Source organism: Lepeophtheirus salmonis, chromosome 13, assembly GCF_016086655.4.
Source record: "Lepeophtheirus salmonis chromosome 13, UVic_Lsal_1.4, whole genome shotgun sequence".
Lineage (NCBI taxonomy): Eukaryota > Metazoa > Arthropoda > Copepoda > Siphonostomatoida > Caligidae > Lepeophtheirus > Lepeophtheirus salmonis.
In genome coordinates this window covers 3,104,276-3,129,427 of record NC_052143.2, presented here as the reverse complement: position 1 = coordinate 3,129,427, position 25,152 = coordinate 3,104,276, and the positions used below count along the sequence as shown (strand labels likewise).

General features: G+C 31.0%; 1 protein-coding gene across 1 annotated transcript in view; it reads left to right on the top strand.

Moving 5' to 3' along the window:
* The window catches only part of LOC121127854 (ATP-sensitive inward rectifier potassium channel 11), a 136,518-nt gene that overhangs the window by 436 nt on the left and 110,930 nt on the right, over positions 1–25,152 (top strand). The gene's annotated exons all lie outside the window — the stretch shown is intronic.

Here is a 25,152-nt window from a genome sequence, read left to right as displayed (position 1 = left end):
GCCATCAAGTGGATGATAATTCTTATTGTTTGCATACTGATACTGATATAAGTACATACCAAAGTCAATAACTTGCAAGTTCAAATCAATATAGTAATATCAAATTAAGTGTGTGCCAATGGGATCTAAATGATATTTTAAAATTATTAAGGATCCTTTGAGATTAGATGCTTGCTTTGATAACTCAAGTGACAAAGGTAATATGTTATTCAATATTGAAATTCTGTAATTTGCTTTTTTTTTTAGAGATAATTTGACTTTCACATTCTAGTTTAAAAAAATATATATATTTGGCATTATTTAAGGAAAATTTTACTAGATAAAAAATTGTTGAAGAGCGTCCTTAAAAGATGATTCAACTGTGAAAAAAATATCTTTCTTCAATATTAAAAACATATATATATATTGAGAGACTTGAACTACTATCTTGAGAGTTTTTTTAAATTCCAAGTCATTGTTGTCAAAGTAAAGGCATCACATAAATTACTCAAGTGGGAATGGATTCCATATCATATCTCTCGATACCATACTTCTGGTATATACCAGAATTTTTGTATCTATTTAACTCATTCTGATATGAAATATGTATCCATAAGGAATAGAGTGGCCTGGATTAATCATTTTATGTAATATATGGAGTAATTAATTAATATTTGTTGATATTGACGAACGGGATCTGTTCCATGTTACGCTATGTACCGTATATCATTACTCTCAATTAAATAAATTAATTCTACGAAGCGAAATTGGTTCAATGTGTTCTTATTGTGGCTACAATTTTTCTTTGAAACGTATTTTCAGAATAATATAGTCATAATAATATATTTTATACTGCTAAATTTTAACAATCTAATTGCTAATTTATTTTTAGTAGGAAGGTCAAACTTCAATATATTTATATTTAAGTGGGTCATTCTACAATGGAAATCATTTTTCTAAAATTAGATATGGGTATAATCGACAATATCCTACTCAAAAATGAAATAATAGATCTGTAACTCAATTCAACTCTGAGTTCTAAGGTCTGAAAACTGAAGAAAATAGCAGCTTGATGATTTTTTGTCATTAGGGGTATATACGTAAACCTAAGCAATGATTGACAAGTATAATAAATCCTTAAAAAGCTATGACATAGCTTAAAAAAGCTTTTGTTAGAATTTTTTCAAATTTTTGTTATGAAAAAAAGGAAAAAAGGTAGGAGTAATGGTGTGATTTATAAAAATCATAACTTCATTTATAGGTATAGCATTCTTGTACATGTATGTATTATGTTTTACTATAAAAGGCTGTGTTCGATGTAAGCTTATTTTCTTTTTTTTACTGTATAAATGAGCTTATGAGTTTTATAAATCATACCATTACTCCTAATTCCAAGACATTACCACATTACCTTTTTTTAATAAAATTTTATAAGTGTTTTACTTGTGGATGGTTAAAAGTGCACAAAAAAAATACAGCTAATTTTAAAATATTTTAGGTCCAGAACTAAGGCCATAATTAACTTCTTTTTTCATATAACTTTTTTTTTGAAAAAATAGCATTTTCTTATAATTGTTTTGGTTTGCGATATATCACTCATCAAAAAAATACATCAGAACTTAGAGTTTGGTTGAGTTAAGGATCAAATATTTATTTATGAGTTGAAATAGATCCCACATACCAAATTTGTGGGTTTTCCATTTTCCTAGCATTTAATAATACTCCGTTTCTGGTGTAAGATTTTTTATTTCAATATGAACTTTTCTGTATGATGCGATTAAAAAGCAATATTTTCAAAACTTGAGGATGAAAAGACGTAGCTCAGTGTACAACGCACTCGGGAGCAAATATACTCTTGATCTCTATGCGAATCAAGGCCGCTCCTAGAGAAATAAAATAGAATAAGTATATTAACTTCAAAGATCATTCCTAGGTCAAATGGAGTAATTTTACTACTTTAATGTTTTCTTATACTTAATCAGTGCAACTCCATTTGATTCATTAAATAAACTTTAAAAAATTAATTATTTCAGGTCCTTCATACCATTTTTGGTTTAAAAAAAAAAAATTACAAATGAACATTTTTGGGTTAAAATTAGTGACTTTTATATTCCGTGTATAATTCCAATTTAAAAACAAATAAATTCCCAACCATTATGATTTATGATTGCATTGGTATAAATCTGAGGAAAAAAAAACACATAGTGCACTTTAGCTAAAAAAAATAAAAGGTGCCAAAAACTAGTTCAATGTTTACATTTGGTGCTTTAAATAACGTTATATAAAATATTGTCAAATTTTTTACACTCTTTCATATCTTGATCGAATTAGCTGTTTTTTAACTCCATCTAATTGAAGAAGAAAGAACTTGTGTAGAATTAATCTACTACACCTTGAATTTTTTTTAAAACGTATAAAAGTAGCTAAATTTGAGAAAAGCCATTTATTTAATAACTATTCATAATTGATCAAAAGAGGTTTAAAATTTTGCAGGTAGCGTTTCCACTGAGCCACATTAATATTTATAGGTGAGTAAAATGTAACTTCTTTTATTTTCTGCCAACCGATTTGAATTAAATTTAGTAAGGCAAATTTAATAATATTTAGAAAAATCCAAAATGAAACTTCTGATTGTAATGAGTTTCTATATCTAGGAGTTTTAATCTCCTTGTCATGATGAATTTAATTATAAATTGATTTTTAGACACGTTTGCTGTGGATTGTTGTTTGTAAAAAAAAATATCAACTGATGGATGCATATTATACAATTCATGAGGTAGCTATTGAATTATGGAACAAAATACTCTACACTTTTTTGTTATTCTGTTATAAAAAAAATATGGTTGACTTTAACCATATTTTTTAACCTTAAATATCTCAAAGATTATATCCTTTTATTTTATAAAAAAAATATTGCAACAAATCAATATCAATATTTAGACAAACAGATGTTGATAGTGGTAGGTATATGGCCTGAGGAGATATGATATATTTAATTTCTTCATATATGAAATTTTATAATCAAATAATCAAATTTCATATTTAATATGGATTTTAGAGGTTTAATGCTTATAAAATTAAGCAAATCTTAGGACTTGAATCCAATTTACGTGTATGTTCTTTTTTATAGTTGGTTATTATAAAAATATATTTCTCAACCTTGATCAAAGTTGTATAACTATTATGAAGCCAATAAATAAGGGCAAAAATCAACCACTTTTATAACGGAATAATTCAGGCAGTATAATTTGAAGATTGACGAGATTATATGTACAAGTATATAATATTCTAGAAACCAGTATATTATGTTAACAAACAAAACCTTTTATATCGGTTATAAAGCACCTTCAATCTTTAAATTATTCTGAAAACAATTTTTAGTTATTAAGATGGTAGCTTATTTTTTGTTTGTTTGATTAATACAATCAATGGAAATAATCAGAGAATAGGCTATTTTAGATATTTACGGTAAAAATGTGGTGAAGCTCAACCTTACTTTTTTAACACAGAAAAAAAATGTGTAAAGTATTTTGTCGTATAACTCAATAGCTATCAAATATTTGTATTACAAACATGCATCAGATGAATAGCTTACCAACTAAAATCCAAAACGGAAGGACCTTAAATACAATTTATGATCAAAGTCATCATAAAAGGAGCTCAGACCTCAGTTTCCAAATAATAGTTAATTTTACATACTAAATTTTACTCAAATCAGATAATAAAATTGTAAATTTTCCATGAATGGCTCATGTTCACACAAAATCAAGGATAAATTATTATTCTCACAATGGAGTTGAGATTAAATTTGTGTTATTTGATGTGGGATCGTTCATTTCTAAAATTCATCATCACAATAAAATAATTCGAAATTGATATACAATTATATTTGAAAGACCATATTGGTAGGAAATTAAGTCTCATTAATCAAATAATGTTTATAAACTATATTCAATATTCTTGGATATTTCAATTGATTCTAGAAATTTAAGTATAGGTGAAGCCTTAATTGACTGAAATATTTCTGTGAAATATTGAGCTGTTTTATATAATTGGTGTGGTAAAAATAAGTTATATATTTTTCCAATTAGATGGCTTTAGTAATGTGATTCTCACGTTGTATCAGTTCAATGGGTTTATGCTGGATGTCGTTAAAAATATCAGATTTTGTGAATGCTTGACTCAGTATTGTTTGAGCGAGCGTCCAGGATGGACGCCGATCAAGAGAAAACCTCTCATATTTTTTTGTTATTCTTCGAACAAGGCGAACACGCAAGCCAGGTGAAGCCTGAAAATGTGAATATGAATAAATGTGCACCTCGCTCTGGAAGGCCAAATGTCGAAAATCTGGATAAAATAATTGAGATGATCTAGTGCGACCCTCATGTAAGCACTTTTTTAAGTGGCAAGGAGATCAACATTAACGGGGGGGAAATCAATTAAAAATAATGGTTTTTTACCATACTATATTTATATATAAAATGTCAAAAAATAAATTGGACATTTCACCTTTATTTTTTTGTTCAAGAGTGTTTCTCTGTTAACCCCCAACATATGTATTATATTCAATCTTGATTAAATAACTTTATATATAAAAACTTTTCTTGAAATTCCATGATAGGAATCTTATTAAGTACATACTTTCTGTACCGAGCCTCTATAGAAATAAGCAGAATTTATTTCCGTTCAAAATCTCTCCTTGTTTTTTAATAGTCCATTTCAAAATCTAATCTAGAAATATTAACACTGGAGACAATTTGGGAAAAAGATAGAACGAAGAAAGTTGGAGACACTATAATATATTTAATTAATCTGAGGGGGAAAAATTGACAGAAGGAGGAAAAAGGGATTTAATTTTTTTTTACTTCTAGCAAATAATCATACATTTTTGATCTAAAATATCGAAAACAAAGCTTAAAAATATGTATCTAATAATTGATAGCTTAGTACCGGGTGCTTAATTGAAAATATCGATATTTTAAATCTGGAATTTTAACCAGTTTAATTTTGGAAACCAAGGGCTCTTGATTAACTAACCCTTGTGCATATGTTGGCATTTGTATTGCCATTTTTTATCTTCAATATAGCCTCCATCAAATTTGAAAGTACCTTGATTCGCCACCAGAAATTATGAGAGGTGGTAAAATTGTAATTTGGGCTATTGCGTTTCAAGAGCTTCAAGATTTGGTGCACTTGTCTGGAAAGCCCTGGCCTCGGCATGCAGCCAGAAGGAAAAGTTGAGCAGGTTCTGGTCACTTTGTTTTTGGTCAGCATGGAATGTTGGTCTCCAAAAAGTGACTGTGGTACCCTTACTCTGTACCCTGGTGAATACAGAGCTCGTCTCGATGCATGTACCGTCATTAATGACCTTTCTGACGCTGTATATTGTCTTCCAGCTGTCCTAAGTCAAGTTTGGGATCTTTTGTTGGTATGTGTTCCGCGCGTAGTAGAGTAGTATGAAGCCATTTTTCGATTGATTCTGTTAATTTTTCGGGAGGGTCGACACCCCGATTTTGATATGAAAGTAAGTCGAAAGGAAAAGGCTAAGATTATTGGCGTCAATATTAACACAGCCCGCCGTACCAACACACTAGAAATGCCGGTTTGGGCACCAAGATTTCTCTGGGATGTCATGGCGACAACAAGAAAAGAGATGATCCCTTCATTAACCTCCAAAAGGGCAAGGTAAATACCGACTCAACGACCAGTATGAGTAGGCTAGCTAAAGACTTCAATTTTGATTTCAAGACCATCAGGGTGCCTATTCATGCAGATTCGGCCCTAATTTCTATCAAAAAAGACCAAGGGACCTCTTCAGAAAAAGTTAAAGCAGAAGAGACTCAAGAGGTGCAAGAAAATATACCCAGTTCCCCATACCTCGACTATTTCTGGTGTGTTGTGAAAAGCTTATTAAAAAGTCCTAAAAAATAAAAAGTTACATTAACTTAATTCAACATTTCCCTGACGTCTCCTTTTTGCTTCTCCACTCTGTATAAAAATCGGTTTTAAAATTCGGTTTTTGGCCTGTTACTTTTTACAAAATATAATACTACATTGTGTTAAACTAATCCTTTTCTGTCATTTATTAAAGAAAATCACCAATTATAAAAATATACTCTGCAACTTAGTTGTATGTTTACATACAACATTTCCCTTTCTAAGAAACCTTTCTACAAAATTTGCATATGGTTACAAAATTGAAGAAATTTCAACCAGTTTTACATATATAAATATGTTTTACACCTTATGTGATGATTTTATTTTTCTTATATTTAATTTTCGTTTGCATAATATTCCTTCATTATCGTTTCTTATTCATTCTCAAAGTTGAATGTTATTATCTCTATCCCATATATCAGAATATAATTATATGTATTTATACTTTCGATACTATGTTGAGCATTACCATTATGCCTTTGCCCATCAATCTAATTTCATGCTTGGTTTATGAGTCTTTGTTTTGTTCCTGAATAATATATATGTATATACATATATATATATATGAAATTATAAGTCTAATAGGACACTTATATAAAATGAGATTTACGCAGAGGGAGAAAACGGAATAAATGAAACCAATTCATCTTTGTTGCTATATATTCATTTATGTGTTACATAAATCTATTTGAAACGAACACGTCATTTATAATCCTTTGAATGCAATAAGGCTTTTCTTCGCGAAAAATATTAGTTGATTACTTTTAAGAATGAGTTATTTATGATTAAATATTTCACACATGTTGATCCATTTATATTATTAATGAAACACTTCTATTGATTTACTGATGAAAATCCACATACACGGTCATACTAAATTAGTCAAATATTGAAATTGTCTAAATTTTCATTTCTATTAAGGCATACAATAATGCTATTGTTAAATTTATTCTTTTATGAATATCAGAGGTTCTCAAACTATGCACTCCCTATAGAGAGTAAGTGGAAGGGCTGACTTCTGCCTTTTATAAAAAAACACAAATAAAAATGTTTCTTTTAAAAAAAAAAATTCTCAAAAATTGCAAAATTTTAAATAAAACTTGCCCATGATATTCTCTCAGATGTTAAGCTATGTAAAATGCTTGAAAACCACTGGTATATGTAAGTAGATGAAATTGCAACAAAAATACAAAATATGTCCACCATGTGGCTTAATTGCAGCATTAAACCTCTTGAAATATTATTTCAACTATTATACATGATATTTCGGGAAACACTGTTTCCTACCTGGCCAGTTTCTGCCCAGAATAGTTTTGATCTTCCTATCACCATACTCTTTTTGGCAAAGTCTGGGGAAATAGGTGGTCAAAAAGACATTTTATTAAAAGTACTCAAAATTGTCGGGGCAGCACCTTAGACTTTAAGATCCAAGTGGACACTTACATTGATGTTGAAATCCATGGTGGTTTATAGACATTTGAAGCAATTGCTAAACGCACAATGAGAGAGACTGGCTTCTAAATCCTGCGGACGTCTTTAGTATATATTCTAGAAACACTCCGTTACAAAAATATGTGATTTTGAGAGTTAAATTTATTTGTAATCTCAATCAGAGAACATAATAATCTTCTGTGGATGCGCAACGTACTAGGTGAGCAGTGTTTTAAGTCTGATCCACACTTTAGTGTAGACAGAAATGAACTGTTTTTTCTGCATCTTAAAAGTAGTCATAGCAAGGCCCTTCTAGATTGCTCTCACGATGATTTTCCTGGCAGTGTACTTGATTTTGCATGACCTTGAACTTCTCAACTTTTAACAGTTCTCTTTCTACCAAGGACAGGACTTTTGGGGACTTACCTGTCTCCTTAAACACATTTTTCCTTCATATAAACGCACTCTCATACAAAGTGATTAGATTATTGTATTTCTACAACAGTAAAAAGATCCCATTCCAAGATATTTTCTTTTAAAACGAAAATTAATTTGGTTCAAAGTTTATTGATTATTGTAAAGTGAGCAGTTAAATTTTATATCAAATTAATAACAGAACCTAGCTCTACAAAGGCTACAATACAGTTATGAAACCTGATGTTGACAGTATATATTAAAATGTGGCTAATTTTTTTTTCTAATAAGAAAGAAGGATAAATTAGAAGAAAGTTGTAGGCCCCCTTTAAGACAATATCATCATTTTGATTAATCCTTTTATTATTGTCTTTGATATATCAATGCACAAAGAACAAATATCCATGTATATCGATTATGTATACTTTTTGAAGCTATTTAAGAAATGTAAAAAGAGTTGATTCGATTTATTTAAAAGTATCTTTCTATTTGTTTATGATGAGCAAGGAGATTTTTTTTGCACTTTTATGAATGATTAAATACATATTGATCATATGTATGTGATTCATTGATATAAAAACAAGCTGCAACACTTTTTCAAAAAACAAAAAAGAAAGAAAGAATGTCTTCATTAGGTATAAAATTTGTATTCTTCAATTAATAACCCTAGTCAACAAAATAATCTTTTAAATTCCATATTCTATTCTATTAGTAATCAAGAATAATTGATTATACTTTTCGTATAAAATCTGGTTTTTGAGAATTTTCGATTACTTTGATCCTTTTTGTATAAATAAAAAACTATAAAGTTTCAAATCGAAAATTCTTTCGAATCATACTGCAGGATAGATTGAAAGGGAAACGTGATGGATTTTATACTTCATGGAGAGCTGCATTTACTCTAAAGTAAATTATTTTTGTTAACTTGTTTATACAGTCCGCTAAAACAAAATCAAGCTGTGACACTTTTTCTAAAAAAAAAGAGAGTCTTAACTATATTCATTAGTGTACTTTAATTGTATAGTGTAGTAAAATGAGTTTTTATGTTACATAATACTAGTTTTGACTTAAATGTCTCTGAAGTTTTTGAAAATCCTCACAAATCGTAAATGAGTTTGTATGAAGTAAAGTTTTTGAATGTTTACTCCATGTTCCCAATAGAAATATATAAATACACATTTTTGAGTAAATTACTTATTTATTTTCAATAATTAGCACATAGGAACTTTGAGCTCTGTAGCAGTGCACATAGGATCTTCTTGTACTACAAAATACATCAAGATCATGAAAACACAAGCAATTATGACATTTTGGAAGGCAAATTATCTTTAATCTTGGTTATATCCATTATTTTTTTATATTATATCATTTTGACTAAAAATAATATGATATTTTATGTTAAAAATAAATAAAAATATCTGTCACATATCAATAAGAATAACACATTAATTTTCTTCGTTTCAATCCAAAACAAACCATTTGGAAAACAATGCAACATACATTGAAACAAAGTGATTTAGAAACAAAGAAGGGCGTAAGGGCTCATTCTATTATTGTTTGTTTTTACTGTTGACAGGTTTAATCATACTTGTCCACTTCTTTGCTGTCTTCGGTTATTCTTCTCAAGTTGTCATAAAAAGTTGCAAAGTCAAGAAGATAACATGGTTCCGGAGGGGTTTCACATCTTCAATCTTTGCACCCTTAATGGGAAAGAAGAGAAGCTGAGCTTCTTGAATGTAAAACCTTATGTTCATCAATATAGGTCGTACCGAGTAGTACATTAAAATCTGAACACTTGGAATTTTAAACTTCAACAAGGTATAATTTATTGCTTTTCGCGGTAATGATGGCTTCAAGGCGGCGGTGGAAGGCCTGACATTCACTGTGGATATAGTCCTCTGTCATGGCGTCCCAGTGATGGCTGACAGTGCCATTGAGGGCCTCCGTATTTGGAAGATGGACACTGCTGGGATTCCTCTTGACATGAACCCAAAATGTGTAGTCGATGAGGTTGGCATCAGGGCAGTAGGGGGCCAAAAGTGTCTGTGAAGATTCATTCAAAAGAGTCTTGCAGTAGAAAAGATGAGTTTTTTTCATTGTTGGTGTCCAAAGTGTCCTCTCCTATCTTTCAAGACTCCTTCCACACACTTTTTTTGATAGGTATCTGGAGAGTCGTGTGTGAAATCCCGAGATTTCTTACATAGGCTCCACTGGACTTGAGGGGATATACCTTCGCTGTTTTCTTTAACTCTTCCGGATCCAGTTTGGGCTTTTTACCCATTGCCATTCTACCTCTCCTACGTTTGGGACTTGCTAATGGCGTAGCCGGTGGTCTTGGAGACGCCCAACTGCTTGGAGTCTGCGTTTTGAAATTCGTCGATCCCGTTCAAGTGTCATTTTCTCGACTTTTATGTAAGCTATAGAGCACAAATTTAGTTTGTTTTGTAACTAATGGTATTTACTTTGATAAATCGAAATATGAACTAATTTCAACCACTCAACCTTCAATAATTATTGAATTAGTACGTGTTTAGATTTGAATGGACCACCTGGTATATATGTAGATATTTTCAAGGTTAAAAAATACATTAAGAATGTATCATGCTCTTGACATTTTTTCAAAACTACTACGGTGATTATAATTGTTTTTTTATAAATTTAGACAAATTCTATCAATATCAACCAAACACAAGTTTCATGAGGTAATACGTGGACTTTATGCTTCACAATTCGTTCATAAATATGCATATAATACTATGCACATATACAGTAGTCTAACAATAAACTTTAATATGGTTTTTATAGATAAGGTAATTTATGTAAATATGCATATTAGTTATTATCATATAAGCAACTTTCACCCATATAAAGATTCACAAGATATCCAATTTAGCTTTATTTATGTAAATATACCATAGCAAGGTAGGCTATAAAAAGCCCGATTAGAAATTATTTTAGGATGCACCAATAAATAAATTGTACTTAGCCTCTCTGTATCACAAATTATTCTGACGGATTAGTATTATTCAACGCTCATGAAAGAATGCATACCCTACTTTTAATTAATTTGAAATTATGACAAAAATATATTTATATTATGTTTTCAGCATAGAATAAGCTATTGAATCTATTGAATAGTTGTTTAAAAAACGAAGAAAAATATCAAAAATACCAGATTTATTTTATAATTCAAGTGATTATTAAACTAATTTAAACATGTTGCGGTTTTACAATTAATAATTTTTTTAAACCGGGTTTTCTTGGACACCCTTAGTTGTATAGCTTTAAAAATCAGTTTATCAGATTCAACAGATAATTTTGTATAATTTCTGTTTACAAAACGTTCGAAATGTCCTCCGAGTACGACCGTCGTGCAGATCATTGTCGCCCTCGGAGCAGGCGAGCACCCAAAGGCATCATCGACTTTTCTCAAGTTGTCCTCTGACACCATGTACAAAGTTGAAAAGGAGTTCAAGGAGTCTGTAGGGACGGGAACACCCTCAAGGAAGAAGGAAAATCGATTCGTGTACAAAATTGGCTTTTAGGCAATTTGGAGATGTTCTGGTCTAAAGAAATGTGTCCCCCTATCTCCCCCAACTGCAATCCTTTGGACTATTTTGTGTGGGACGTGTTGGAGAGGGAGTCCAACAAGCGTGGCTCACAACAATTTGGCTTCTCTGAAAGCCTCGATTATTGAGGTTGTGACCAATATGAATAAAACTCACCTGATCAAGGCGTGCAATAGGTTCTGCGCCAGGTCGGAGGCTGTGATTGAGGCTGAGGGGGGTTGGATTGAATGATTAGATTCATGGAGGATCCCTACGTTTGTATTTAAATGGATTTGTAAATATCTCTACTAATTTAAGAAATAAAAAGGCTTCTGTCCTGGTTTTGAAAATTTTAACTGTAAAACTGCACCCTGTATATCTTATAAGTACTCAATCTACATATAATATATTAATTACTTATTAAAAGGAAATATTTTTTTCTTCAATTTGTCGAATTAACTATTGAGTAATAACATCAAGGAATATACGAAAATATGTTTGTACATATATTCGTATATTCCTTATTGTATCATATGAATAGAAAGTTAATTGCATAATTTCCCCAACTTTTCTTTTAAATTTTTGCATGAATAAATAATGCGTGGTTAATGAATTACCCAAAGTACATCAAAAGGAAACGTTGATGGATAATGCTGTTTTTAATGAGGCATCTTCTACTGAGCACAAAAGGACGCCAACCATATCCATCGGATGTATAGAAAACTCCTTATTATTACCACTGAGGAGTCAAAGGATACTTCATAGGCAGTTTGGTATCAGTAGGTCTAAAACCTTTATACCCTATGCCTATAAACTCAGCTGCGGAAAGGGGCAACTAATATAATTGAAAATATATGTACGAAAAAGTTAGAGTTAGTATTTTGTAGTAGATATACCATAATGTTTGAGTCCGTAGTATTTAATCATCAGTGCTACAAAGTTTGCTGATAGTCAAAATATATTCGAAGTAAAATTGAAAAGTTGATTTTTTGCATGCAAGTGTTGGATTGCAACATATGTATGGTCCGAAAAGTTCCAGGCTTCACACATAGATGGCGTCCTTTAAAAAGAAAAAATACTTGTTTCTATTAGTACCAACAGCTGTCAAAATTATATGACAATCTGTTGATTAGTTTGTGAGCTGTTGTTCTCAGTGTGACACTACTTTGGTTATTTCTAGAACAATGAATCAAAAAGCCATTTCCTGTTTTAATTTTATACTGCTCCATGATGAGAAAAATTAATGTTCAAGCTAAGAAATGGGTTAAAAAGTGTTATGTGAACTCTGTTCCATGAAGCGAGTAAAAAAACCCTCCGTGTTTTGTTTGTAAAGTTCAGGAATTTCCAGCCCATGTAATATTCTCTTGAAATGAACGACCGTGCTAGAGTGACACCGTACTTAAAGAAGCCTTGACGTATATTCAAATGGAAATAACAAAATATAATTTAAAAAAGGAGAACTGTGACATTATCGATTGAACATATTCTGAATCAAGAGTGCAATTGATATGGGAGACAGGCTTTGTGCAGCCCCAATTCGTCTCCTGTGCATATTTGTTGAATGGTCCCCAAAAAGGCATTTGTAATAGAAATTTGGTCTAAGTTTTATGTCCCATGTTAAAAATGATAAACAAGTTTATATTTATTTATTTAATATATATTAATAAAATAAATTAATTTTCGTTAAAAGAAATTTAAAATTATTTATAGAGAAAAATACTTCAAAATTTAATTACTAAATTTCATTGTTTCCCCTATCTTGCTTTTTCTTTCCCTTTTAGCTTAAAATATTATCTTTGTACTTGATTTGAATATAAAAAAAAACAACCAAGGAACAAAATATCCAAAACAACATAAATAAACAATTATGTTCCTCATTTACTACTGTTTAAACCCACGGGTGATTGTTGTTATTTCATGATTAATGACTTCAAATTGTTGTTTTTTAATAAAATAGTTGCTAATGTATTTTGTTTAATATATTTAATAACTTATTTCTTGAGTTAATATTTAAAAATACATTTTAAGTTTAAAAAGAAAATAATTTATTATGTCAATAATTTTTACTCTTTTAAATCATAGTTTAATAGAATAAACTTAAATAATAGTATTAGGAAATAATTTAGTTAATGCATTTAAACAATTAATCCATTAGTGTCGATGTTGTGTTTAAACACCCCAGTATTAAAAGTTGCTTAAATATTAAATTTCTCCATGATTTTTTTTTCTAACGACGCTTATGACACGTCGTTACCTTTATTGTATCATGCAAACTTTCCTCCAAAAAGAAAGAAACAAAAGACCTAAAATCCTGTGGTAGTTAGCCAAATACCGGGCCCTGCAGAATTATTTACCGATTTTTGTTCAGAACATATCGCAGACAATAATGACATTTCGAATGACTTGAGAAACAATTATTCATACATTTTTAGAATAATAAAATAGTTTGTGATCAAATTTAATCAATGTAGCCACCATTTGACTCAATGATACTGGCCAGGTGATGTCTGAAGCTGCTTCCACAGACTTGCTGGATGTAATCGGCGTCCATGGAGGCCCAGGCTTTGGTGACAGCAGCCTTTAAGGCATTTATGTTCTTGTGTCGTTTTTTGCAGGCCTTGGTCTCCACGTGCGCCTAGATAGAGAAGTCTAGTGGGTTCAGATCTGGGCTCTCAGGGGGCCAGTAGTCCTTAGGCCAAAAGTTCATGTTGTCCTTGAGCAACTCTTCAGCTTTCTTGGAAGCGTGGGCGGGTGCTCCATCTTGTTGAAAACCCCAAGGAGAGTTGCCGACTATGGATTTGATCCACGGAAGGACCTTGGCTTCATGGACTTCCCGTTGAAGGCCAAGAGCCCCAACATCATCACCGAAGTAGGGTGCTTTGTTGTTGCCACATAGTGGTGCTTATCTTGCACATCTCCAAAGCTCACAACACGGTCATTTTGCCTGTTGAAAACAGGATCGACCGTAAAAGTTTTCTCATCTGAAAAAATGATGATGCGTCCAGATGAGCTCTTGATATCATTCAAGATTTTCTGGCACGTTCAAGTCTGACTTCTCGCTGACATTCAGTTAGCAGAGGGCGTTCAGTACGCCTCAGAGACTTTCCTCCAGCCCTTTTCAATGCCTTTGAAACAGTTGATCTCGACGTTCCCATCTTTCTGGCCATGTCGGCAATGGACCTGTTGTGAGTCCTCTTGAACACTGCATTTACTTGCCATGTTGAGATAGTGGGCTTCCTGCCAGCCCCAGGGGAATGCTTGAGATCACCCCCAGCCTCCAAGCGTTTGGAAACGTTGTAAGTTGTCTTCAACGAGGCCCCAACCTGTTCCTTAATGTTGTTATGAGGCACTCCCGCTCGGAGGAGGGCTGCAATTTTGATCCTCTTTGTTTCCTGATTGGACATGGTCTCATCTGTGGAAGTTGTTACGCTCTCACAGGAAGGATTTTTGTTTTTTAAGAGTAACAATACGAAACAATCAGATTGGTTGCCACCAAACCTCTTAAAAAGTTTATTTACATCATCGGTAAATAATTTTGCACGGCCCGGTATGTCAATCACACTATCTGCTTATATTTCTTCCAGATATTATTCCTTCACCATTTTCAAGATTAATTACATTTTTTTAAAATTACATTGTATTTTAATTCGATACTGTATTATAATATTGCTAAGTATTATTTTATTGAAATATTAAAACAAGAAATTATATTCAAGTCCTTTTAGATACGGAGCATAAGTAAATAATAACTTATTATTTTGTTAATTTGTCAAAAATAATAAATTATGAAAAAGCCATGACGTATCAAGCGAGAGGAGGAAATCGACAGCTTACAACAAAATACATAGATTATTTTTGTGTTTGTGAAGTAACACCTTAATGATGATCTAGATAATATCCTTTTTATTCTTCTTTAGATATGAAGTACCTAAAGTTGGTAGGAGAATAAGAAATATTAGAAAAGACGGTTTCTGTCCTGTCAAATCCAATCAATCAATCAAAAATTATTATCCCAAAAATATTTTACAACTATCTTGAACAATTAGGTGTCTTTTGTAATTAGCATTAATACTAAATATTTTCTTCTCCTCCTATATGAAGTAGTAAGCCCCACTTTATTATCGTTCCCGACTTAGATAATAACTAAATTAGAAATAACTGATTAATTCTTACTGATTGATCTACGGGCTGGTGTTTGGAGACCACTTCTTTACATGAAATAAATTAATATATTTTGTACAAGTTGCAACTATTAAATTATCCTAAAGTACATCTACACTAAATTCTTCACAAACCTTCTAATTGCAACTTGTACACAATATATGTATGTTATTGATAAATTTTATTATATGAATAATACATATGATTAAAAATGATAGAGATAAGTAATTATATGATAGTTAATCAATTCTTCTCTACATTAGTAATTTATTAAATGCAAAGTACTGTTTATAGGGACTTAGCCAATAAGGTATTCAACAATTAAGGAGGCAAAGTCATGGCCACATTAACATATATAAAACTATACATATATATATATATATATATATATGCATCTAGGTAATATTGTAAGTTCTACAGTTAGTAAGTTTTTGTAGATAATAACAAAAATATAATTTATTTTTATACATCAACTCATATTTATATAAATATTCAGAGTGTTTTAGCATTGTTTATTTTCTTAGTTTCAAAACAAAGCAACACTTTTTAAGATACGTGCATATTTTACAAAATGTAGGATGAGTGAATAAACATTTAGAAACTGTTTTATAAAATCACTTAGAATGATTTGTTTATGGATTAAAAAAAATGGATAATCCGAATTGTTTTGCTATCTAGATATGTGATAATTCAAATAATACTAATCCATTTCTTTTCATTGATATTAGTTATATTTTTTAATAAATGTAATGGAAATGAATTGATATATTTGATACTACTTTTTGAAAATTTTTGAAACTTTTTGCTTTGTGTAAGTATCTGAACTTAAAAGTATTCATTTTTTATTTAAAACTCGTTAGAGCCTTTTTTGATCGTAAATACCTTTATTCAGTATTTAAAAAAATATATTCATTTATAATAAAGTTCCTTATGCGATTTTGAGTTTTAATGTATGGTGTTTATATTTTTTTGATTGATACATGGATAAATATTTAAATAATATTTGGTATAGAACGAAGCAAAAAACTATTTTTCAGGAGTTTTTTATATGTCCTATAAGAATTTTAATGAAATTTAATTTATATCTGTATCTAATACATATGACATTTATTTGAATGCTTTCCAATTTTGACGTGCAGGTTGGTTGTTACTAAGTGTAGATGTCTATAATTCTAAAAATTGTATAAAGACCGTATCCATAATTATAAAATTTACCATGTATTTAAAAAAAAAATCAACTGTCAATTTGTTCAATCTTTTGCGTCTTATGAATGTTATAAACAATTCAATCTAAAAACAAGGAAGCCTATGCTCCTTACGTAGTGTTCCTTATTCTTCTCTTTTTACAAGAAGGACACTCACTCCTTCACCCTCCCCCTCCCTGGCTGTGAGCCTAGCTGGAGGAACATGTAGCAGTTTCTAATTTTAAGCCAATCAGAATTGAGAATGACTAAACCCTACCTTTCCTTGCATTGAGTATCCCCTCTTTGCTTAGAGTCCTTTAGTGTTAGGGAGTGCACCAATAGCTAGTAACACGATATAATATTACAAACAAAACAAAATAAATCAACAATAATAAACCCCAAACAATCCAAATCATCACATTCTTGTCGCATTAAATGAATTAAAAGTCTGGCTTTATTCCCGTTAATTTAAACTTCTTGGTGAAGGGTGGACTATTGAACTATTACACATTTAGCAAGGAAGATATCATGAGTGTAGTTGATACAGAATACTCTAACCCCAAAATCTCCCCCCCCCCACCAAAGGCTAATAACTTTTATGCAGTGACACTCTCCAATGGTAGTAGGAACATCTTAAGTAAAGTGGGGTCTGAGAACCAACGACTTGAATTAGAGTGGCGAAGTTTAATGAACAACATATTTGAAATAAACTATTCTCTTGAACTGAATGTGCGTAGGTTAGATACACTCTTGATCCTGGGGAAGAAAATATACATGATGTACAGCGCGAACAAATAAGGTTAATTTTTTGAAGAATGGAATAGAGTATGACATTGAGTCTTTATCAACGACTTCTTTATTCATATATTTTTCTACTTTTGAAAATGGTTTCACTTGGGTGCTACCATGGCCTCCAACTGAGGCATACAGGCACCGAAGTACTTCTTCTTAAAGGCCTCAATCATGTCTGCTCATTGCTCCTTGACGAAGGCCTTGAGGGGTAACTCAGGCTCTCTTTTCGACTACACCATAAATTGTATAGTCAAGGGGGAACATTCTGTAGGGAGGGGGGACAAACTGACGTTTATGATTTAACAAAGTTAAATTTTTTTTATCTCTCTGGACCCAGTGAGCCTTGATTGCTGTTGAAAGCAGTTGCCAATGTACATAAGAAGCCTTCTCCAAATCCTTCACATACCTCCTCACAGTTCAATCACTGACATTGAGAGGCTTGACATGTTATTTAATCTACTTGGCCTTACTTCTGGGGATTTTTGTGGCCATGTCCTGCAGAATCCCTATTTTGCAGTGTCTACTGCTGCCACAGGGCCTCTCTGTTCAAATATCCTTATAGGTTGTAAATCACTCAAAAATATGTCAGTTAATTACAAATCGTTCATTAAATTATCTTCAAGTGGGATTTTTAGACCTTTATTGTAATTAAATGATTTTTCTTAAAAGTATCTAAATTTGTAGCTAAATGAAACAACAATCCTGCCAACTCTTGGTAGTATATGTATATGAAAATAATCAATGAGAAAATATATAATATAATATCTAACTTTTGCAAATTCGTATTTTGATCCACTATCAATTCATCTATTCATCATAATTTAATATTAAATCTCATCAAATAGTTGACCTTAATATAAAATATATACACAAAAAGAAGATTTTGACATTAACGATATTAATATATCCCTAATATTTAATGTGCTTATATATATATATATGTAAGTAGAATGAAAAAATATCTTATTTACTGTGGTACATTGAAATCTTTTGACACAACAATCCCATTAAAAATCATTTTACGCGTTGGACATACATATTTAAGGTAAACCAAAATATCAAGGAAGAAAGTTATGAAAGGATCTTCATTTCACAAAACATTAAATATCAAACGTGTGATTCAATCATTTTTTTGTACTATCGATATACATTATAGGGTATCTTTTGGGATGGTTTTAGGGGAAGGCAAGTATACCTTGATGACGTAGTTATTTGATATAATCCTTCTCAATGGAGGCTGGGAATCAACATTACGGTGGTGAACTTTGCAGGTCTTGCTCTAAACAAAGTTCCATAGTCAGTGGCGAGCATTCTGGTGGTGGTGGTGGGGAGGGGAGGTGGGGGTGGGTGGGTGTAGGCACAAGTTTGGAAGCCAGAAATCGTTGAGTTTTTATATAACCGCCTTATAACCAGGTATTCACCCACACTTTCAGTAACTCCTAGTACTCATTGGCTTTAATTTCAAAGGCTACACCGGTCAATAAGTCTTAAGCCTCAACCTTTCTGTGTGCTCCATTGTTGTCTTCCTGGAGAGGCTCTTGCCGTTGATAATGAACCTCCTAACCTTACAGACAAGCTCAAAAAGGGGAATTTACAATGTCTGCGACCTCTTTTATAGGGTAATGTGTATAAAGACGATATGCAAAACATAATTTCTTGCCTTCATTATCGTTGTTTGTTGACGTATCGCAACCAATCATACCGCATATAAAAACTGACCAATTTGAAAACGATTTATTTGCAATAACTCAACATTGATAGCAAGTAAGAATGGTTTTATGAGGCTCTGATTGGCGAAGTACGATATTCTTAAGTATTCTGTAAAAAAGCTACTTGGCGTTTACTAAATAAATAATAGCGCCCAATTTTTTTTTTGCCCTGGAGTAGAATATGTCTTTGTTGTCTATTAATAATGTATAAAAAGTATCATACATATGTTCTTAAACTGTAGCTTGAATAATTTAAAATACTGCATTTTGGAGAAGAAAGGGAGAAAGTTTAGTTTACTACTTTTCATTGTTTCAACTACTCTTAAAGTTTATAATAGCTCAACACATGCAAATAGATTAAATAAATAGTAGTATGAATATAATAATATGTAATATATATTACTTGAATGCATTAAAGATTTATTTATTTAGTATACGAGTTTATAGATAATATAATGTTCTGAGAGAATGAATTATTTCAATGCAGGATTAACTTAAATATGACTATGATTTTGTTAAGATTTATGTTTAAACAATATAGAGAGACGCATTTGATAATAAATAATGGAAGAGAGTCATTTCATATTTTATGTGCTTTGATTTTGTACCCGGTTGTACATTGAAATCTAAACACTTATTAATGCAATAATTAATGAAGGTTGAGGGATTTACATTAATTAAATTGTATTTATAGCATTAACTTTGTCAAAATTCTATTGCTAAGGAATAAATTATATCTTGTTGAAGTTTAAAATTCAAAGGTTTCAGATTTTAATGGATCACTAGGTATTGTCTATTTATCTAAATAAAGTGAATTCAATATTTTTACGCCCGCAATTTCTTTCACGATCGTTATGATTTTAATTAATTATTATTTTTTTAAAAACTTCAACAGTAAATTAACGATATAATTTCAACAAAATGAATACTTTAAACAGATGTGTGTCTGAGCTCTCTTAATCATTAATGTAGCCGCCCTTAGCGACAATGATGGCTTCCAGGTGGAGGTAGAAGGCCTGGCACCTACTGCAGATGTAGTCCTCTGACATGGCGTCCCAGTGCTGGCTGAAAGTGATTAAGTGGGCCTTGGTGGTCTTGATGTGTGTGGGAGTGTAATAAAATAATTCAAAAGAAATCAAGAAAAGGATTCAAAAGAGTTTTGCAACGGTGGAGAAAGTGTTTGTTTCGTTGCTGTTGTTAAAAATGGCCTCTCCATCCTCCTTACATAGCTCTTTCCATCCTCTTTTTTGATAAATCTTTTTGGGCAGTCTGGAGTCAAATCCCAATATCTCTTGCAGTTGTCCTCAGTGACTTGAGAAGATTGGCCTGAGCTACTTTCTTTAACATCTCTAGGTATATTTTGGCCTTTTTGACAGAGTCTTTTTTCCTTTCCAATGTAGAGGTTGGTCATGGAGACATCCAATTTCTTGGATCGACGAATTGTCATTCTCTCGACTTGTACGCAAGCTAGAGAGCATAGGTTTGTTTTGTTTTGCAACTAATTATTTATGCATTAGTATATCAATTTATGAGCCTTCTTTAATTATTGAGTTAGTTAGTGTTCAGATTTCAATGGACCACCCAGTACCAGAGAAAACTGTTATTAATTATAAAAGTTTCCATATCAAAAATAATTTCAATTTTTTTTATACGCCCAATAGCTCTTTTATATTTATTATTATTATAATTAAGTTCAATAACAGCGCTTCGGTCAGTCTAAGTTGAAATAGTCTATATAATATTTAAAAAAATATTATTAGTTATACTTATTAAATGAAATGAAGAAATTTCCACAATAAAGTATTTAGATAACTTCAGCTAATTGTTTTAAATAAATACAATTTTTATGTCAAAAAAATATAGTTTATTCATTGGATTTAATAAAATAAAATTAACAATTTGTAAAAATTTCTAAAAAAATGGCATAATTAACTCTCTTTTTAATTAATTAAGGACCAGAAAAGTTGGATAATCCGAGAAAAATATCTGATCTTTGTAAAAGTAATAACAAATTTATTGGCTACCCAATATAAATTTGAATCTACAAAGTGGGGACACAAAGCATGACTAAATTATGAAAAACGTGTTATTTATGGAATCCAGAAAAGACCACTCAAAATCAATTTTAATTAATGAAAATTAATTATATTGTAGTTTGCAATATTTTTTATTCAGTATGTATTCCTTCAGAAGCAATAACAGCCTCGACACGCTGTCGAAAAGATTGCCATCCCTTGACAATGAAGGCATTCCCATGACACACCACGCTCTCATGAGGGCAGCTTGGAGCAAATTGGCATTTGAATGAGAGGTGGAGCAGGAATTTTTCTTTATGATACCCCAATCTGATACGTCCAGGGGGTCGAAGTAAGGGGTGGAGGAGGAGCACATGTTGCTGACAGAAATGAAAGACAATTAGATTCAGAATACAAATTAAAGCACCATTTCTATCCTTAATGCACTTCTTGATATTTTAGGGAGTCCTTATGGATATGCAGTCTTTTTAGCACTCACACCTCGCAGAGTAAATCGCTCTTTTTTCTGTGTCTATGACATTTTACACTTACATACATAGGATGAAAATGAAACTTGTTATTTTAGCTGTTGTTTGGTTGTTTTATGAAACTTTGAAATAAAAAAGTTATACTGCAAGTTTAGGATTCTCTCTGTAGAATATCAGAAATAATAAAAATAAATTTATTTTTAATTGTTAGTAAAGTTACAAGTCCATATATTTATCAGTTGTCTACAATGACATCTAAATACCGGGTAGTCCATTGAAACACTTACTATTTCAATAATTAATGAAGAGCGAGTTATTTAAATTAATTCATAGTTCGATATATTAAAGCATAAACAATTATTTACAAAAAAAAAAAACCTAAGCTCTCTAGCTTCAGTATAAATTGTAAAAATGACGCTTGAACGTGATTGACAAATTTCCATTCGCGCACTCCTTGACAATGGGAGTCTCCAGGATAACCGTCTACACCGTCAGCAAGTTCGAAACTTTGGAGAGGATGAAGTGCTCTGTCAAGAAGGCCTAACTTCACCCAGAGGAGTTAAAGAAACTGCCAATGCCAATAATCTCTCTTCAAGTTTATGAGGGCTCATGCAAGAGATTTCGGGATTTCACACCAGATTGTCCTGAGAACGATGTAAAGAGTGGGTGGAATGAGCTTTGTAAGGGTAGCAAATAACAGCAAATAAGGGCAGCTATAGTAATGATTAAGGGAGCTCAGACACACATCTATTTATAATGTTCTAATTCAGGAGTTAAGAATATTTGATATGGTTCATATATTCAGCCATTGATTGACACCTTTTCCTTCAATAAACATGACATTACTCTTTTCAATGACATTAACATATATAACAGCAATCAATTAGTTATACACTCTACAACGTTCATGGGATTATGTATAATACATTCAAATAACATACATCATCTTATATTTAGAAAATGATTTAAACAAATTTAGTTCTTTAACAAGTTTTCACTCGGATTCATTCCCTTTCAAATTTTAAAAGAATAATTTCTATGACATTATCTTCCAAGAGCTTTTCTTTTTAAATAGTAGGATTTATTCATCAAATATTAAGTTTTATATCAGGGATTTGAAGAAATAGTTTCTATTTACTTATTTATGTATATCCTATAAAGTTTCATTTGAGTTTCTCAGCTACCTAAGAACGTCATGTATGATACAAATTGTACATAAATACTTGTGTAGGAGATTTTGTTAGAATAAGATTTAAAACTGTTTATGGAAAAAGAAGTTTCTTTATATATCCAATTTACTTTTGTCGAATCTAAAGAACTATCAACTTTTTTCAAAACGAAAAAGGATTGTAGACTAAAATATTATTAATACATATTTCCTCATGCTAATGAAGCAGATACCTATTTTTAGTATCTTCAAACTTAGACAAATTAATTCAGTGTACTTTTTTAAACCTTTTAATGGGTATATGTAGCGACGTTTTAGAGAGGATTTGAGTCACTTTTTCTGGGCCGTGCTGAATTATTTTCTCAAAAAACAAGGATTTGAAATTAATTTGTAATAAAAGTTCAAAATTAAAGTCAAACATAAAAAGAAAGAAAATGGCTGTATACTGATTTATCTATTCGATAGATCCAGCTTACAGGTTAACCAAACCATGAGTACAGAACCGTGTCAATGTTTTTCTCTAGGATTGGGAGCGGAGGTGAATAGCCCGTAGTCACGGGTAAGTCAGTAAATGTATCAAAGAATAATTACTGTGATTTTAAATAGTAAATGTCTTGAATTTATTTATTTTCTCTAGAACTGATTAAAAAAAAACAATAATAGAGTTTTGTGTCGTTCTCAAAAACCGACTACAGTTTTCAGTGCTAGATAATTATCCACAAAGCACTAGTTTTACAGTTTGTGGCTTGTTGTTCAAACAAAAAAGTTGTATGCTTGGAATAATTTTAACAACGCCCTCTACGTGAAAAATATACCCCAAGGTAAGGTTAATATAAATACAAGGTTAGACCATCATGTAATTGGGCTTGCTAGAATTTTCAATATGATGAATTGCACCGACTGCTGGACATGATCGGCAGATTTTGGCAAAACACGCAACCACTCATAGTCTATGACGTCACTATTTCCAGAATTTTCAAATTTGATATATAGTATCGACTGCTGGGGAAGACAAACAGATTTTGAAAAAACAAGCAACCCCTCATCTACTATGATGCCAATATTATAAGTGCAGTGGAAGTCAAACTTCATTTATACACGCAACATAGAAATAACTTTTTATTTCCATTTACCTTGACCCCAAGGTATATTTAAAAAAAATAGTATTAGCATTCAGGGAGTTGTATTATTTTGCCATTCACTTTTTCCTTGTTTACAAACAATTATAACTAAATAAACAAAGCTCATGTCCTATAGGTTTCTTAAATTACATACAAGATGTTGAAATTTATTTATTATGCACATGATAATTAAATATTTATAGAGGACTTCTTATTATAAATTATATGTCCAAAAACGGATAACAATTATAGCGTTGAGTTTGAAATGTAATCTATTAGTATTAATAAATTATCATTTTCTCTTGACAAAGTCTATTCATTTATATTTTAAAATATAACTTAATGAATTTTTGCTTCTTATAAGTTAATTATGTAAAATTTGTACCAAATTTTAAACTCAATTTATTTTGATGAAATACTTACATAATTTTAAATTTCGTACTTTAAACAGGGTTATGATGGAGAAGAATAAATAATGTTTTTAACATAAAAAACTTTCTAAAGCCAATTATTTTATATTAGAAACAATCTTTCGAGATCATAATCCCAATTCCACAATTATATATTCTGAGCATAATTGAAGCATATTGACTGCCATGACTGAGGTAACTTTACTCCTAAAGTTATCATATGTTTAATAGTTTATGTATTAAAATATTGTTTGAGCATCAAAAATAATAAGTACAAAGTAATTAGCATAACTAACAGTTTTGTTAAGGATTGGAAAAAGTATTTTTGAGGTCACATGGTTATCGAGTCTTATATAGAATATTCGTTGGATATTCTATCAAATACTAATTCCATTGAGAGTAAGGAGATAGATTTCAATAATGTATATTTCAAATTGTAAAAGAAAGATACATTTTCCCAAATTTTTCATTTAGTAACTCACCTACAAAAGAAGAGAATATTGAATTTTATCGTAGCTTTTAAGCCTTTAAGAGCTCAACCATATCATTTGAAAAAAACGAAGGAAAAAAAAGGCCCCAACCTTTTATAAAAAAACATTTTTCCGAAAATTACTAAATATATTTAGATTTGATTTATACAGTCCATTACTTTCAATTATACTAAATTGTATGTTTAAATATGGTTTACTCACTTTTATTATTATCCAATTTTATAAGCACCCTTCGACGTATTTGGTCTAATATTCTTTCATATCATTAAAACAAATCGTATAGGTAAATAATACTTAATTATTT